General features: G+C 49.5%; 1 protein-coding gene across 1 annotated transcript in view; it reads right to left on the reverse strand.

Annotated features, from left to right (window-relative positions):
* LOC125939903 (uncharacterized) overlaps nucleotides 1–16948 on the reverse strand; it is a 48610-nt gene that overhangs the window by 14452 nt on the left and 17210 nt on the right. Inside the window, exon 2 of the mRNA XM_049655425.1 lies at nucleotides 1419–1550. The gene's annotated coding sequence lies outside the window, so the exon portion shown is untranslated. The remainder of the gene's footprint in view (nucleotides 1–1418; nucleotides 1551–16948) is intronic.

Consider the following 16948-nt stretch of genomic DNA (forward strand, 5'->3'; position numbering starts at 1 on the left):
ACTACCCGGTTTTTCTTTATTTTTTAAACGTACGCCTAAACTTAACTGCACGAGCGTTTTCGGAGCACGCACCCTTTCGAAATGCGGCCACAGTGGCATGGAATCAAGCCCGCGACCTCCTGCTTAGCAGCAGAACGTCACATATAAGAGCCACCGCGGCGCGTGCGCTACAAGTCCGAACAGTACGTCTGCACTGGCGTAAACTGTTTAATTGGGAACAAATAGTTCAGTCAGTGCGCGCAAACTATCAAGAATTCTACTGGCAAGTTCATATCAAAACGCTAAGAACCACTGCATATACCTTTCTTCGACTGTCCACAAAAAGTCCGATATTCATATCAATGGCTATTAATGTAGCCCTTCGCCCATGAACGCTTCGATTCCGGTCATAGTGATATCGGTATGCGCCGTTTTTACCCGCACCTGTGTGTACCTATTGGCGGTCCTTAGGCATACGCGAGACCACCCCTCAAACGTTTCACTTCCACGGCACGCCAGGCAAAGTGGCCTGACGTTCAAGCTGTTTGATCTTTCAGGTCAGTCACCCGCTCATCCCTTCATCCGTCGGTGGGTGGCTTTTTGATGGAGGAGCCACCGGCTGAAATCGGTCGCCGCAGGACAAAAAGGTGGGCAATGGGCGAGCGAAGGAGTGAGGGCACTGCAATAAAAAACGGCCCTACAGCGTGGTCCGGCCAACGTCTGCAACGACCGTTTTCACGCGCTCAGAAGGAGCGCCCCCGGGACGGACGAGGATGTGCCGACCGCGGCTTTCTTGCTCTGTTTACGCCATATTATCACCATCAGGAGCACGGCCACACCGGCCAGGACAACGATGACGAAGGCGGAAACGACGTAGACCCAGTAGAAGGTCGGGTTTCGTCTCATGTTCCCGAGGTCTCCGCCGGGACCCGCCTGCACTGTGAGCGTGGCCGTCGGGTGACTTTGGGTGGTATGCGACTGGTCGCGACCGCCTTCCGTATGCTGCTTCTCTAGGGTCGGCTCGTGGGCCTTGTCGACGGCGCCCTGTTCTGCTCGGTTACTGCTGGCGTGCCCCGGTGTGAATGATGCTGCCTCGGATTGCTTGGGGACCACCGATGGGACTGCCGAAACGATCAACGATAGCTCGGGCTGCTCGGCCATCGCGGTAGATGTCCCTGATATCCTGCTGCCCTCTGCCGGCTTTTTGGCTTTGGGTTTGGCTTTCTTCTGCGGACAGCGAGAGTCGAAGGACAGAGCAATTGTCATTTAATGCGTATACACACTCCTCGTCTCGCTTCACGAAGTGGAAGCTTTTTACATGTTCCATTTACTAAGTGATACATATGATACATTGCTCCTTCCTTTGAAATGAGGGACAATAAAAATTGATTCCATTCGACTTGAAAAACACTTTAAAGGAGGATTTGAAGAAGACCCACCTTCTTTTTCATATCCAGTATCGAAGGTCGGCGTTTGGTTACAAACACCGAAGTTGCGCCGTCGAAACCGACTTTTGCTGGAGGCAACGGGAGATTGTCACCGAGGTCGAACCCGACGTCGTCTGCTGCGGCCTGTAGCAACAAAGACAAAGGAGCCACGACCGCGTCAGAACTTTGGTTTGCAGTCTAGCTAATTCCCATTCACGCCGTTGGAGATTGGGCAAGTTATTGTTCTTCACCACCTAAAAATGTAACGACGCGACTTAAGGGGGCACTAAAGAGATGCACTGAAACAGTTTAGATTGATAAAGTATCCCGAAAGACATCATCTTTCGTTGATTTCGCGATAATAGGTCGTTCATCAGAAGAGAAAATGACGGTAAAAGCTTTATTTTTTTTTTTTAATTTCGCGCCGAATATCCAGGGCCGGCGCGTCAGCCTGACGTCAGGGATTAAAAAGCATTTGTCCCCCGTTTTGGCTATTGCGTTTCAGTAAAAGTTCTTCAAACTTCCTAAGTTCAGTTTTGAAATACAGTGCATAGCCAATTTTTTACCGATAAAATTCCGCTACGCCCCGAGCAAACGGCTTTATTCATGACGTCACTGCGAACTGGTGCGAAAAATTCAAGGCGGCTTCGCCACCCATCTTTCTTTCTCGCGCCTTTTATGGCTTACCAAGCGCCCTCTAGCGGTAAGAGCTGCTATTTTGGCATTGTGGAAGGGTAATTTACTACCATAACTAAAATTATTTTTTAAATGCGAGGCATTTCTTGGCGAACATCCACCACTTTGAGAGTATCTATCGAGCCGCCTACGTCTTGGTGCTCTCATGGTCGTTTCGTTAACTTGGCAGTGTACCAAAATTGGCATAGTGTGACAAGAGTGCACGACGAACATAAATGACAGGTCACGACATCAATGTCAGGACATGCGTGTTATGTAGATCATGAAACAGCCGCCTATGTCTTGGTGCTCTCATAACTTCGTAGGCTCCCCGCACACTGCTTCGCATAACATCGATTCCCACATGGGCGTGGGAACTGCCGGCTTTTTTTTTTCTTTTTAGTGTCCCTTTATGACAACGGCTAAGCTGAACAATAGGCGTTCGTCTGTCGTCCAGTCTTCGTCTGCTTCGTCGAACAGCCTTTGTCTGCTGTTCGATGTAGCCCTTGTCTTAACTAAGTCCCGCTGTGGCGTTTTAGATATGTCATAACTTTATACCATGATATGGGCATTAGCACTCAACATGTTGTAAGGCAACCTTCGGTTTGCAGATGACATTTTCCTATTCAGCAATAACGGGGACGAATTACAGCAAATGATTGAGGACCTTAACCGAGAAAGTATAACACTTGGTTTGAAGATTAATATACAGAAGACAAACACAACGTTCAATAGCCTGGCAAGGGAACAAGAATTGAGGATAACCAGTCAGCCTCTAGAGTCTGTAAAGGAGTACGTTTATCTAGGTCAATTACTCACAGGGGATCATGAGAAGGAAATTTACAGAAGAATAAAATTGGGTTGGAGTGCATACGGCAGGCATTACCAAATCCTGACTGGGGGCTTACCACTGTCGTTGAAAAGAAAAGTGTACAATCATTGTATTCTACCGCTGATAACATACTGGGCAGAAACTTGGAGGTTAACAAAGAAGCTCGAGAACAAATTAAGGACCGCACAAAGAGCGATGGAACGAAAAATGTTAAGCCTAACGTTAAGAGACAGGAAGAGAGTGGCGTGGATCAGAGAACAAACAGGCATAGCCGATATTCTAGTTGACCCGCCGTGGTTGCTCAGTGGCTATGACGTTGGGCTGCTGAGCACGAGGTCGCGGGATCGAATCCCGGCCACGGCGGCCGCATTTAGATGGGGGCGAAATGCGAAAACATCCGTGCACTTAGATTTAGGTGCACGTTAAAGAACCCCAGGTGGTCCAAATTTCCGGAGTCCCCCACTACGACGTGCCTCATAATCAGATCGTGGTTTTGGCACGTAAAACCCCATAATTAAATTAAATATTCTAGTTGACATTAAGCGGAAAAAGTGGAGCTGGGCAGGCAATGCAATACGCAGGATGCATAACCGGTGAACCATTAGAGTTACAGAATGGATACCAAGAGAAGGGAAGCACAGTCGAGGACGGCAAAAAAACTAGGTGGGGTGATGAAATTAGGAAATTTGCAGGCGCAAATTAGAATCAGCTAGCGCAAGACAGAGGAAATCGGAGATCGCAGGGGGAGGCCTTCGTCCTGCAGTGGACATAAATATAGGCTGATGATGATGATGTTTTAAGGGCCGCAGCGGTGGCGCAGTGGCTTTGGCGTCGTGCTGCTGAGCCCGAGGTCGCGGGTACGATTCCCGGTCTGGGCGGCCGCATTTCGATGGGGGAGAAACGAATGATGGTTGCATGTGGAAAGAATGCAGTTCAAACTTTTTTCGTGCGGCAAAAGAAAAAAGAATGTTCGTCAATTCTAGAGTACTTTTAAATAGGAGTTAAGATGAGCTCGTTGAGGAGAATATGGTGATGACACTGTGCAAAAAAAAAGAAACAAAGAAATAGGCGTAAAGAATTTCCGCGCAGTGATAACACTGGACAGACACCAGCTGCTTTTCATCGTATACAGTTATATCCTGTATAGCGAGCGCCATGCGGATGGTGCTTTTGCAAGGAAGAAACCGCGCCGCGCAGCTGTATGAATTGTAGAAATGCTAGAAAAGGGGTTTGTGTTTGACGTCGATAAATATCACGTTACGTCGAATGCCCTGGCGAAGTACTCAACTACGTCACATGCCCATCGTTGGGTAGTGCTGTCCTCTAGTGTCGTAAGTAGCACTCGCTACCATTGCTATCTGCAATGCCCGCATGATGGAGCCACGACCAACATGTTGTGCGTTTGTATGAATTCATTGGGCCAATCAGGCGTGATCACACCACCTGTGTATCAGCAATCAATCTGATCACGCCACTTGTGCGACAGCCAATGGCATGACGCAGCGTGTTCTTGAAATGGCCGCAATCTAGTTGAATAAACGCCACGTTGGTCAGACCCTCTCACCAGGAACAGGCGTCTCCGCCTTGCTTCACTGCGTCGTCCTCCCGGACGCTAGGCCTTCCCCGTCGGCCGGCTCGCGTGCGACGCTACACCTAACAAATAGGGAGAAGCATGTGCGACGACTGCCAAGGAGAAGAGTCCATCTCACGCCTTTATCTGCAGTCATTGATCATCCTAACCACGCCGCACACCCTTAATCACAGCGATGATAATATTCCACCCGTGTTTATGCCAGGTGCTTTCATCGTGGTATGCGCAGTACACAAAAACCGTGCTCTTTGCCTGTTTTCACTCATTGTGAACAACGTTCCCTTGAGGGAGTCGAAACGTTGAAACAATTTTAAACAGTTTTTTTTTTTTTTTGTGTGTGTGTCCTGATGCCTTCCATAAATACTAAATGCAGTAAAAAAGGCGTGTGGAGCAGTCTTTGCGCCCGCTTTTTCTTGCCAAGCTCAGTTTCGTTTGTAGTAAAACTGAAATAAACATATTGATTGATTGATTGATTATGATTGATTGATTGATTGATTGATTGATTGATTGATTGATTGATTGATTGATTGATTGATTGGCTTGCCTTGCGCGCCTTGGTGCCTTTGCCGCCGCCTCTTGCCGCACCCCTGCCGGTCTTCTTCTTGCCCGCGTCCATGGGCTTCTGCGGGAGCTCGCACAGCGGCTTCCACCGGACCGTGACCGTGGGACGCTCTCCACTCCACCCTCTCCACGTGTGCCTGCACCGCCGGGCTGAAAAATGCGGTGTCGACGTTCTCACGTTTGGTTCGACGTAGTAGAGTGCCTGATACGGAAACCTTGGCGTGCCACCGTCCGTCTTCTTCTTCTTCCCAAAGGCACGCGGCGTGGTTGGCGCTTTGGTGCTCTGTTTCGCCCCCCCCCCCCCCCCTTCAGTACTGTTTCGTTTCATTTAATTTTTTTGTTCGAGCTTACTGACTGTTCAAGAACAGATGTCTGTGTGCTACTCTGTTTCACCTAATATTGATACTTAAAAGATTTCTAACTCCCCATTTCGAACAAATTGCTGAAACCCGCCCGATTCTTGGCCAGTACGCCCCCCCCCCCCCCCCCAGCCCCCCACCAGAGTGGGGAGTTGCCAATAACTTTATGGTATCATCATCATCACCACCATCATCTCAATTTCTAATCCTATGAACCCAGAACCTGTTAGAAGAAAACAAGGGGGGGGGGGGGGGGGATTCATAAGTACAGTATATCTTAACCTCTTGAGTCTGTTGCCGCGATTTTACGGCATAGCGAATCTCAGTTATAGTAAGAGAGATTCTGACATCATGTGCAGTCATGATTCACCGACGATTTCGATACTCTCTAATGCAAAATTTGAGTGCAGCTGTATACGTGTTTTCATTTCGCGATATATTGGCTAGCGCGGACAATCTGTCCGTGCGGCACGTTGCGAACGGAGCGGAGTGTGGCGCGACTGCATCGCTAATCGGGAGCTCGCGAGAGGCAGCTCGTGGGTGACGCGCTAAGCGCGATTTCTAGCAGCCGCCGCAGACATACCTCCGCTCATGCAGCACTTTGTTTCCATGCAGGCGACGCGCGCTACTTTCGCGGCATCTCGATAGCCATCGTCGCTGCAAAGCCCTTCTTGCGCGGCACTACGCTTTTCTTTTCACGATTTCGCCATGCCCTCCTCCTCCGCTGTCCTCCTCGCGCTCTCTTCGCTATCGCCGTCTTTCGTCTCCCGCTGCGCTGCGCGTTCGCTTTCATCCTTCGCTGTGCTACTTCCCTCGGATACGAGTAACAACGCCGACGCTCGCCGCCGGAACGGGTGCCTAAGAGCTGGAACGCCAATGCATTTCTCCGCAAAGTTCGGGAATTAATATCTCGAAATTGGTGTCACCCTGAGAATTCGTTGCAAATGGATCCGCCTTGTGAACTTCACGGCTACAATTTGTAAATTGCAATATGAGCCATAAGGCAAGTATCTAAAAACTGAATTAGTGATTTTTTGTTAATTGGTCGATTATGCATTTCAAGTATTTGTGCAAGTAATGTCCGCCTCTTCGAGTAGACCAGCTCATGAACTAAAATTGTGCTATCTGCCACAGGCAACCTCTAAAAATGTTGAAAGTGTTCGCTGAAACACCCTGTATATTTAGCCAGTACATTATAAATCGATGGCCTGAATGAGGCCTGGATAGCTCAACGTGTACAATTTACAACACGGAAGAGCTCAGGTATATTCCCAGCTGAAAAGGACATAAACTGTATGGCAATATTACGAGAACAGCACTATAAAGAAAAAATACAAATCAGAAATGTCCACATCATCATCTTTCTTTTGGTCAGTCCTCCGTAGTGGGTAAGTTACATCGATTGGGAATAAGAAGTGGCCACTGTTTCTCTCGCTTCGATTCCTCGCGGACACAGTAACCCGCTCTGTCCGTTACAACGTCGGTATCTTGCATAGTTTCACAGACATCGAGGGAAAACCATGGCCGAAGCGAGCGATGTATTGTCACAGGTAAGGACTCCGTTAACGCGCCGAACGTGGTTGTTGCTGTGGCGTCAAGCTGGTCGGTGGCTAGGCCTAGAGGCCGGAGAGTCCAGCGGGGGAAATCGAGTAGCAGGGAGGGGAGGGTGACGGCCCGGGGGAGAACAGTGCTTAATTCAACAGTTTTGTACAAGCAGGAGCATGATGTTCACATTCACGCCTCGGGGTAGCATGTGCCTACAAAAATTACTGGACGGAACATTGGCGAGAATGGCGATTCAGAAAAATTTGTTGATATTGATGTTCATGTTGATCCCTTTTCAACATAAAAACACACGAGGGCGATTGAGAAAATAGTCTTTATTACACGGGTTTGCTTAAACTTCGACCTCCTCACTGTAAACGGCTTCGCGACTTTGCTAAATAAACATTGTTGACAAGATATGGCATTTTAAATTCAACATTTAGTTGAATTCCACATTTAGCACTACCAATTGTGCTACGGCGACGGCCATCAATTCATCCACTAACTTGGGTACTTATGTTTACTAGATTTAGCCCTTGAAGGGTTAGCCAGCGCCACTCAGAACCATGATGGGCGGATGTGGAATATCCTTTTTTTTAGCCCGATGGCATCACGTAACACGTGATCTTGGGAGAGAAGGCGAGTGGCTAATAAATCTTCGCATGCTACCTAATCACATACTGCATGTGTATTATGTATGCATGTATGTATGAAAAAATGTGGGTAGAATTCGTCTATTACAGTGACCAAATGGGGGAAGGGGACGCTATAGGGAGCATCCAAGTGATATCACATGCTCCTTACTGTTGTCCTGTTCACAGCGTTCAGTGTGCATCGTCTTCAAAGAATTTTTGAGCGCAAGGAAAGACAAAGATGGCATAGATGCACGCACGCTCATTGCTGAGGATGAATCACGACCAACTATATATCCCGACTTTCATTTATTCCAGTGTATATAGATGTAAGGCGCAGCTTTTTCACCAGGCAGCTGTACAACAATGTAACAGCCTGAATGGCGCCCATTTATACCCCCTGTAGCATGGGAGAGAATTGGGTGGCGTGATGTCATTAGGAAATCAGCCTGCCTAGTATAGAGTCAGATCGGAGATTGCTAACAAGGCCTTTCGTCCTGCAGAGGACATGAAGGGTGCTGCTCTACACATCGTCAAATTCCGACATATTATAAAAGTCGCCATCTTGTCAGATGTGGTTAGCCCAGAGGGCTGCTACGGCCTTTCCGATTGGCTCAAAATGCCACCATTGCAGAATTTGACATACGGCCAAACTTTACAATGTATACAATAGCATGCGAAATAGGGATGATGATGATGATGATGATGATGATGATGATGATGATGATGATGATGATGATGATGATGATGATGATGATGATTGCGTGCAGATGTCCACGGCCGGAGGAGGCGGGGCGGCCTCTGAACGCATAGCCTCTCGGCAGCAGAAGCAGATGATCATCAGGGTGGGCGCAGTGACCATGGTGCTGCTGATCATTATCAACGCCATCCTGCTCTACCTCTGGCTCACGAACAAGCCCACGGTTTTCCACAAGACGGTTACAAAAAATGCGCGGCGTTTGCTGGTGCCGGACCGCTACCAGCGTGACGGCGAGGACGCCTACCTGCTCCTGGTGGGTCACCTGGCGAGTCTTCGGACAGCTATTGACCCTTTTCGCGGAGCAGTTTGTTCTAGAGAAACGAGATGGCGCTTTCGGCGGCGCGCCATACGTCACCTCAGCGACCGCGTACGAATACGAAACCATTACCGCTTCTATACCTTTCTTCTAAGCGGGAGCTGGAAATGCAACTGGGTTTTCGCTAACGCACTGGGCTCCAATCATACTGGATTGAATGATATGGATTGAAGACTGTACCGTAGTTGGTTGCAAAAATAGTGACTAGCATGTTAAGGAATGTAATAAATATGTGTTGCCAAGTTCGCGGACCACTGCACCAACTGTCCGTACGTGTTTCCGGCACTTGGAGGTGTACGCCTTTCCTCGAGGATACAGAAATTTGCTTATCCACCAGCGTTGTATCACTAAACTTGAAAGAAAGGGCTTCAGCCCCGGTACGTCGGCAAGAGTGAGTACCGCTCGTTAAACAATGACAAAAGACCCGCCGCGGTGGCTCAGTTAGCTAAGGCGTTGCGCTGCTGAGCACGAGGTCGCGGGATCGAATCCCGGCCGCGGCGGCCGCATTTCGAGGCGAAATGCAAAAACGCCCGTGTGCTTGCGTTGTAGTGCACGTTAAAGAACCACAGGTGGTAAAATTTTATCCGCATAATCAGAACTGGCTTTGGAACGCAATACCCCAGAAAGAAGAAAAACAATGACAAAAGGAGTAGTGCCGCTTCCTGTCATAGTAGGTTTCGCGCACAGTATTTACATACATATACCCCAACTGGCCCGGAAACTTACGCCCACTCTTTCGGCAACGTGTCAAGGAAAAGTGAATGAGCACACACTTGCATATATGCGCACTATATACGCAAAATAAATGGTGGTACTACCCCGATAGCGCACGAATGGTCGAAGCTGAATGATTCGAGGACGGTCCCCAATAGTAAACGAGTTACTAGCGATAATACGTCTTTGCTAGGAGGTATTACAATGTAATAGGAGGTATTACAACAGCTACGTCTTCAAGCCTTGTGCGCCGCAAGAACAAATCTAACGGAACTGAGCACACCCGCGAGCGATTAGGCAGAAAATGATCAGACAGTGACAGCACCGAGGAACTTTACTGAGTTAGAAACATGACAAGCCGCTGCCTCAAAATATTCGTCAAATAAAGAACAAAGATCAAATCAGGCTAATACTGATTCAGTTCATGAGCGCAAAGTTTGAGATTACATATTTAGCCCGGCATCTAGAGCAAGCACCATATACACTGCTCGCGCCGTTTGGACGCAGCTTAATCAGCTCCGAAAGCACTATTGCATGTTCTCTGAAGCTGTGGCGAAAGCCTCGTGTCGTCCGCCCAGTCTACGTCTACGATATTTCCCGAAACAGAGGTTTGCTAAGCCGCACCGGCGTCATACACAACCATTGTAAACACGGAGGCAACGGGGGCAGTCGAGGCAAGCAATGGACGCGTCACCACGTGATCAAACATGGCACCGCCCACGGGATCGCCGCGAAAAGGCTCAATAGAGGGGAGCACTTGCTTGACGTCACGAGCGCAGCCAAGTCGTTGTTTATTCACATCTTACGGAACACTGCTGTATCCAAGCGTATAGAGGTGACGCGCAAGCTATTTCTAATTGATAGCTTTACATTACTGGTATTTATTCATTGAAACTACAGACACATGCAGATTATCTACTTTGACACTCCTAGTGATAATGCATTAAAACGACTTCATTTGTGTTCATTAACGATTCGATCTTAACGATTCAATCTTACCCTTTGAGGGTATTAGGCATGAGACACACCAAGCACCCTTTTTACACTCATAAAGGTGTTAAAAATGTGTAGTGTATAGTGTGCCCTTTTTATTGCGACATTGCGACACATTGTACATAAGAACGTAAAACATTTATTCGCCATCCCGGCCCTGCGAAAGTGGATGGCCAGCGAAGGTGTTGAAAACCACCACTACAACTGCTGAGGGGTGTATGCAATGCTTTATTGCTTTGGAGTAATATTAGTAATGGTAATTTGGAGTAATGGGAACCTTGGCAGCCCGCCGCCGTTGGTCGTATTGGCGTTTTCTTTTCCCTTTGCCGCTCTTCGCATCCACACTGCTCCTCGGGAGTCCAAACTATGCGTTGCGTACCCGTAGCGGTACAACAACAATAATGAAATTAGTTCCTAGGCTGGTTATTTTATTTACGAAAGGCTAGAGACGTCACTCCCCACGTCGCAAGCTGCCGTCGCCGCGGCAGCTTGCGCAACAGTACTCGTTACCGGGAAACGTATGCGGGGATCGCTATGTGGTTCCAATGCTTGTTTTGTGCTTGTCATTTAAGGAAACGCATGCTGTTCTCTATATTGTATGCGTGATTCCAAACAATGCATGCACTTTTCGCTTCACTTTGCTGAGTGCGTGAAGCCTTTGCCTTACAGGGATACGAGCCACTGCTCCTGCCCTGCACTGCCGCCAGGATCGGCTCAAATTTTTTGCTCAGGGACTCGGACACGAGAAATTCCGACCACCGAGAGGCTAACAGCTTCACTGTAAAACAAATCCATAAGAATCTGACCTCGAGTTTCGTAACTCGCTTGACTGGAGAGTTCTGATGCTCATGCCCATTGCTCGTCTCCGCCGGTGCAGGCAGAAATCTCACTCCGCGACTTGAGCCACGAGGACTCTCGGCGTCGAGACACGCTGTGCAACACCGCGGGCTGCCTCTGGCTTCGAGGCTACCTCCGCTCCGGAGGCAGCGAGTCGAGCAACATCCAGAGCCAGAGACGCAGCCCACCGGGTCCCTGCGACGACTTTCACGAGCACGTCTGCCGGTCCCGGCGCCAGTCGATCTACGAAGACGGCGTCGCCCGCCTCATGGACGCCGTGAAGGCACGCCTCCTGGGCATGCACAGTGGGGCTGGCGAAAACGGAAGTGACACGGCAAAAGTCGCTTCCGGACGAAAACGGCAGACGGAGCCTGCGAGTCTCCTGCGGCGATGTCTAGATGGCGCAACAGTGATCACCGAAGACGACATAACACGGTCTGTACAGACGGTAGCGCGCGCGCGATAACTAGCAGCCAGTGCGCGACCCCAAGAAGCTTCCGGTCACGTGCCTTATTAGTCTACGACACCGGAACAAAACGCGTGATTGTATCTTGTTTCCATGTACGCGGAAAGCGTACAGAAAGCCGCATAATGTCTCAAGATGATAGTTTTAATTTTTCGTATAACTTACGGCAACCTGGACTGATAAAATTGTAGTTATGTACAAGGGAAAAGTGATGAAAAATTGTGGGCTTATGTTTTAATGCACTCCTGCTATTCGCCGTTGTCTTTTTATTGCGATAGCAATTAAATGGACACTTCAACCGGATTTCTGCCGTCGGCGTCGCCGTCGCCGTGAGGTTCCGTATAGATAAAATCTTCGCCGCGCGCCGTATGCCCGAGCGAGCGGAAGCGTGCGGGGACGCGAGCTAGCGCTATCACGGAGAGCGAACGCACTCAATTTCCCACGCGCAAGCAAGGAAGCGGGAAGCCAGCGCCGGAGGGAGCGGGGGGGGGGGGGGGGGGGGGGGGGTACGCACTTCTACTCTGCCAACAACCGCGCTCGTCGCTCGCCCGCACCGTCTCTTAACTCCACAGGGCTCTGACCTTTGTATGCGCTATGCATTCGCCGCTCAGTTTCCGTTCAAGCGATAGACTGCACGTACCTTCGCCCGCTGCGGCGTATGCGCTTGCTGCCAGCGTTTTGACAGTCGTTGTCTGCAGTCATTCAGTGTGATCTATTCATGTTTGTTTGTGCGCGCTCACACCACGCTTGTTCATTCAGTTAGTAATAGTCGGGCCACATTTTCCAACGCACGCTACACATGCAATGCTGCCCGGATCGGCAGCGCAGCGCTACAGGTGTGTCCCTTCGCACGCGCTGCCCACGGGAAGCGCTTCTCATCAACACCACCGTTTCACACACGCCTTCTCGCGGTCATCGAGTCTCTCTTCATGTCGGTTTACGTACGCCGCAGCACACCTGCTTACTTAAGCAGCTCATGTTTACTACAATTCATATTGCTACCAAAGCCGCTCACCTTACTTCATATGACATTGCTGAGTTGCTATCGCATTCATTGCTTCGCCCTTAGGGCGAAACTGTGACATTTTTTGCCCACTAAATTTAGCGGACTACGTAAGTGGGCAAAACGGGAAGCCCTCCATTACAGTGGCTAAAATGGGAAAGTGACGAGCGGCACGCAGCGCCTACGGGGCGCATTGAAGCCGCCGGTAGGGAGCCGCGAGGGGGCGCGCGCTGTCGTTGACACGTAGAGTGCCTCGATGCCAGCGCCGCCGGACGGCGGTGCTGGGCATCGAGGCACCCTATTGACACGTCGCCCGATGCGCGTCGCGCTGATTCAGTGACGCCGCCCGCCCTGATCTGTGGGAAGTTACGTTCGTTTCTTTTTGCGCTGCAGCAAGTCTATATGTGTACTCATGGCGCGAAAACATTGTGTCGTGCCTGAATGCTACTATCGTACGGCTGCCAATTTTTGCTCGCCATGAACTGCCTTAGTTTCTACGATTCAGTCAAAGCTCCCAGCAGTGGTAACTGTGAAGGGGGCGATCTGACACTTCTCCTCAGCATTGAGGATGTAAACCATAAAATGGACGCACTGCTGGATAGTGGGAAGGTTGAAGAAGATCCTCACATGATAAAGAAGGCCTACAATGCTTTATTTACACAGTAGCGCAGAAGCACACGGACGGCGAAATAAACAAACGGAACAGAGCGCTAACTAATAACTGAGTGTTTATTGCACAAGAGCAGATATATATATATATATATATATATATATATATATATATATCACCGCACAAAAGCAAGAGACAAGGAAGACACACAACCAAATCAACCCAGCAAGTTTAACTGACACAGGCGCCTAACGCGACAAACACTAAGTTGTTAGCGTTGTGCCCCGTCTGTTTCATTCGCCGTCCGTGTGCTTCTGCGCTACTGTGTAAATAACGTCATACCAACTACCCCACCAGTCTGTCTTTTTGAATCCGCAATGCTCCCCGACCATGATTACCTTGAAAAGATGAGCGACTCGCGGCAAGTCTTCTGCGTGACAAGGTACGTTGCAAGCAACACAATCCGGCATTCTGTGTGCAAGGAATGCTTTGACGAGCTCCTTGTTGCCGCCGGCGAAGCCAACGAACAGGTGGCGATGTTCACCAAGTTCTGCGTCAATGGGGGCCTCATTTACACTTGTAGAAGCTCTTCTCATTTGTATAGACGGCCTTGAAACCACTTTTTTCGATGTGGGCCAGTTACAACGAGCTGCACAGTGACAGCTCGGAAGAGCTTGTCTCCTGCCTGAACAAAGACGATGTCATACTGGGCTGTGCACCGCATGGCCCCAGCCTTACCAACCAGGTTACAAAATTCTTTTTTTTGTCAACCGTTTGCACTGCTACACGAAGGCGCTCAACAAAGAGAGAGCGTCTTCCCGTGAAAAGAAGAAGCACCTGAAGCTCAGGCGCGTCACTAAGTAGAAAATAACCCAAGTCCGACGACTTTCTGTTTGAACTGTTTGTGAACAATTTAAACATTTTTTTTCTCGTGAGAAAAAAGCACCGCAGCTAAGGTGCATCGCGTAGCAAAACATCATCGATGACTGAGAAAGGTTTGTTTACACGAATTGTGAGCCACTTCTTCAAAGTTAGTTGTTTGCGTAAACAGTGTGTCAAAAATAAAATGTTTGCTTCCGAGTTACCGCTGCAAAATTTTCTTGATTTGCGTTCAATAAGGTGTCAGCGGGAGTAAATCGGTTAAAGTAAGCTACAAATTCTACCATCGACGCGCGCTTAATCGAATTGTTACCTTGGCGCTTTTCGATTACGAAAGGGCTAGCAAGGCTACTCTATAGCCATTTACCGCCATGCACGAGCGAGTATATTACTGAAGCTTTTTTTGTTGTTATTGCATAGTAAGCTTTCTCGCGCGGATGATCGCATTCCATGCCGCGCCCTTGCACTGCGGCTGCTAGCCGCCGTAGCGGCCGACGTGTAAGTGTGTGGCAGCGCCACCTAGCAGTTTCCTCCTAAAGCGCCACGCGCGAGCCGGTGGGTGCAACACACTTCCTCATTCTAGCCCCTGTACCTCCATGGCGTAGACCAGCTTTTTTTATTCAGCCACCCACGTTTAGAGGGAGCGTATCTAATCTAGTGCCCAGTCAGCATATGTCGGTGTTGCCGGCGCAGGGACTGTGTGAAGGGATAGGAGGAGGGGGGGGGGGGGGGGGGGGGCTCTATTTTGGGCGTCATTGGAGTTTGCCATATTGTCGTATTCACCATCTTTGCAACTCCGAGTGGCCGAGAGGCCTGCTACGGCCTCTCTGATTGGCTCAAAATGCCGCCGTTGCAGAATTTGACAAAATGACGGAATTCGACGATGTCGACAATGGTGTACACCACGACCGTCGACGAGGCAGCTGACGTAAAAGCCATGGACGAGGGAGCACTGTTGGCAAGCGTGCGATAAGAACACGCTGATCGCTGTCACGACTGCTCGTTCAGCCTGTTGCTGCAGGCGCCGACAAAAGATGGCTGCCACCTACAAGAACTGCAAATTCAGTGGTCTATAGTAAATGTATAAAAAAAAACAGTTGGTGTACTAGAATAGCGAAATTTCGTTATCGAATACGAATACTCGAGAAAAAAAAAAGACCTTCGAATATCAAATAGGATACCGAACGTTCTCTCATTTCCAGCAAACTGAAATATGGAGGGTTCTTGTAGTCCGTTTCATAAAAAAGAAAAGAAAAAGGAACACTCGCTTACATTCTTTGATACTTTTAAGTCTGTTCACAACTAGGCTTTCGGTCAACTGAGGAGCTTGCAATTGAGAAACACCTAAAATGTGATCGTGTATGGCGCATCATAACTGTTAGAGTAATAAAGCGCTCGCTTACATTATTTCATACATTTAAGTCTATTCACAACTAGGGTTTCGGTCAATTGAGGCGCTTGCAATTGAGAAACACCTAAAATGTGATCATGTCTGGCGCATCATAACTGTGAGAGTAATAAAACATCGTGAGATTGCCCAAATGGATTACTTTTCCGGGAAACTAAACTCGAAGGGTGTCGGAAGACGAGTCATCTTTCTTGAAATCATTGAGGAAATTATTCAGCTACACCACGCGTTCTATCAGCTGCATTTCCCGAGTCTTTGTGCAAACGAATCAACGATTTTAAAACCTATTTTCCCAGCGCCTGTGGAAACCCCCAGGCCATGGTCTGCCCAGACTCGGCTCCAGAGGCGCCACTGCGCATTTCTGAGGATTTCTTCCACAACAACCCCAACGCCAGTGTCTACGACTACGCGGCATTCGTGAAAAGGTAACGCATCATTTTTCATTGCGATAGCTAATGTATGGACTCTCCAGGCGCATTTCTGCCGTCGTCGTCGTCGCCGTGAGGTTCAGTAAAGAGTGCACGGCCGATAAAATCGTCACCGCGCTCCGTACGCGCGTAAAAGCATGGCAAGTGAGCCGGCAATCGCGGCTCGCGCACGCAAGGGCTGAAAGCGGGAAGGCAGTGCGCAGTTTTCCAGTCGCGCACAACGCTCCGGAGGGAGGGTAGGGAGGTGGAGGGGCCACGCTTTACCGTCAGGCCGGAATGCTCCGGAGGGGGGGGGGGGGGGGGGGGTTCTGGGCCACGAGCCCCCACCGCGCGGTTGTATCTTGAAAAGCCATCTGCGGAGGGGCAGAGTCCGCTCTACGCTGTGTTCTCGCGGCTTACTTCGCGTTCATGCGAGCGCCGGCACGAAGGTCAATTCGCTCACGCCGCGCTGACTCACTCCAGCGTTTTGACAGCTAGTTTCCGCGGTCATCGAGTGAGATGTGTTCATGTTTGCTTGTGCGCGCGTGACACCATGCGTGTTAAATCAGTTCGTGTGTCTATGCTTACAGTTTATACGGCCGATAAAACTCCTATCCTTACTTTGTGCAGCTGTCCACTAACTTGATATCGCAATCGACGCTTCACCTTCCGGGTGAAATCGCGACTTTTTTATTGTTGCTATCGAAAAAATTTTCTTAGAGGTGCTTGCTCGATAGGCAAGCAATGAACCAAGACTGTTAGCAAAAAATAGGTGTTTTCTGCTCTCCTGTCACGCTAAGACCAATGACATGACGATATATATAGGAGGGACGTGACGGCGGCTGTACGAGCCGTGCCGTCGTTCCCTACTCAGAAGGGCGAAGGCGGCGAGCCGAGCGACGGCTGCGACGACCAGCGTGGCAGGCTTCTGGAGCGACACTGCGCGTGCCGAGC

Source organism: Dermacentor silvarum, chromosome 9 (genome assembly GCF_013339745.2).
Source record: "Dermacentor silvarum isolate Dsil-2018 chromosome 9, BIME_Dsil_1.4, whole genome shotgun sequence".
In the NCBI taxonomy this organism is placed as follows: domain Eukaryota; kingdom Metazoa; phylum Arthropoda; class Arachnida; order Ixodida; family Ixodidae; genus Dermacentor; species Dermacentor silvarum.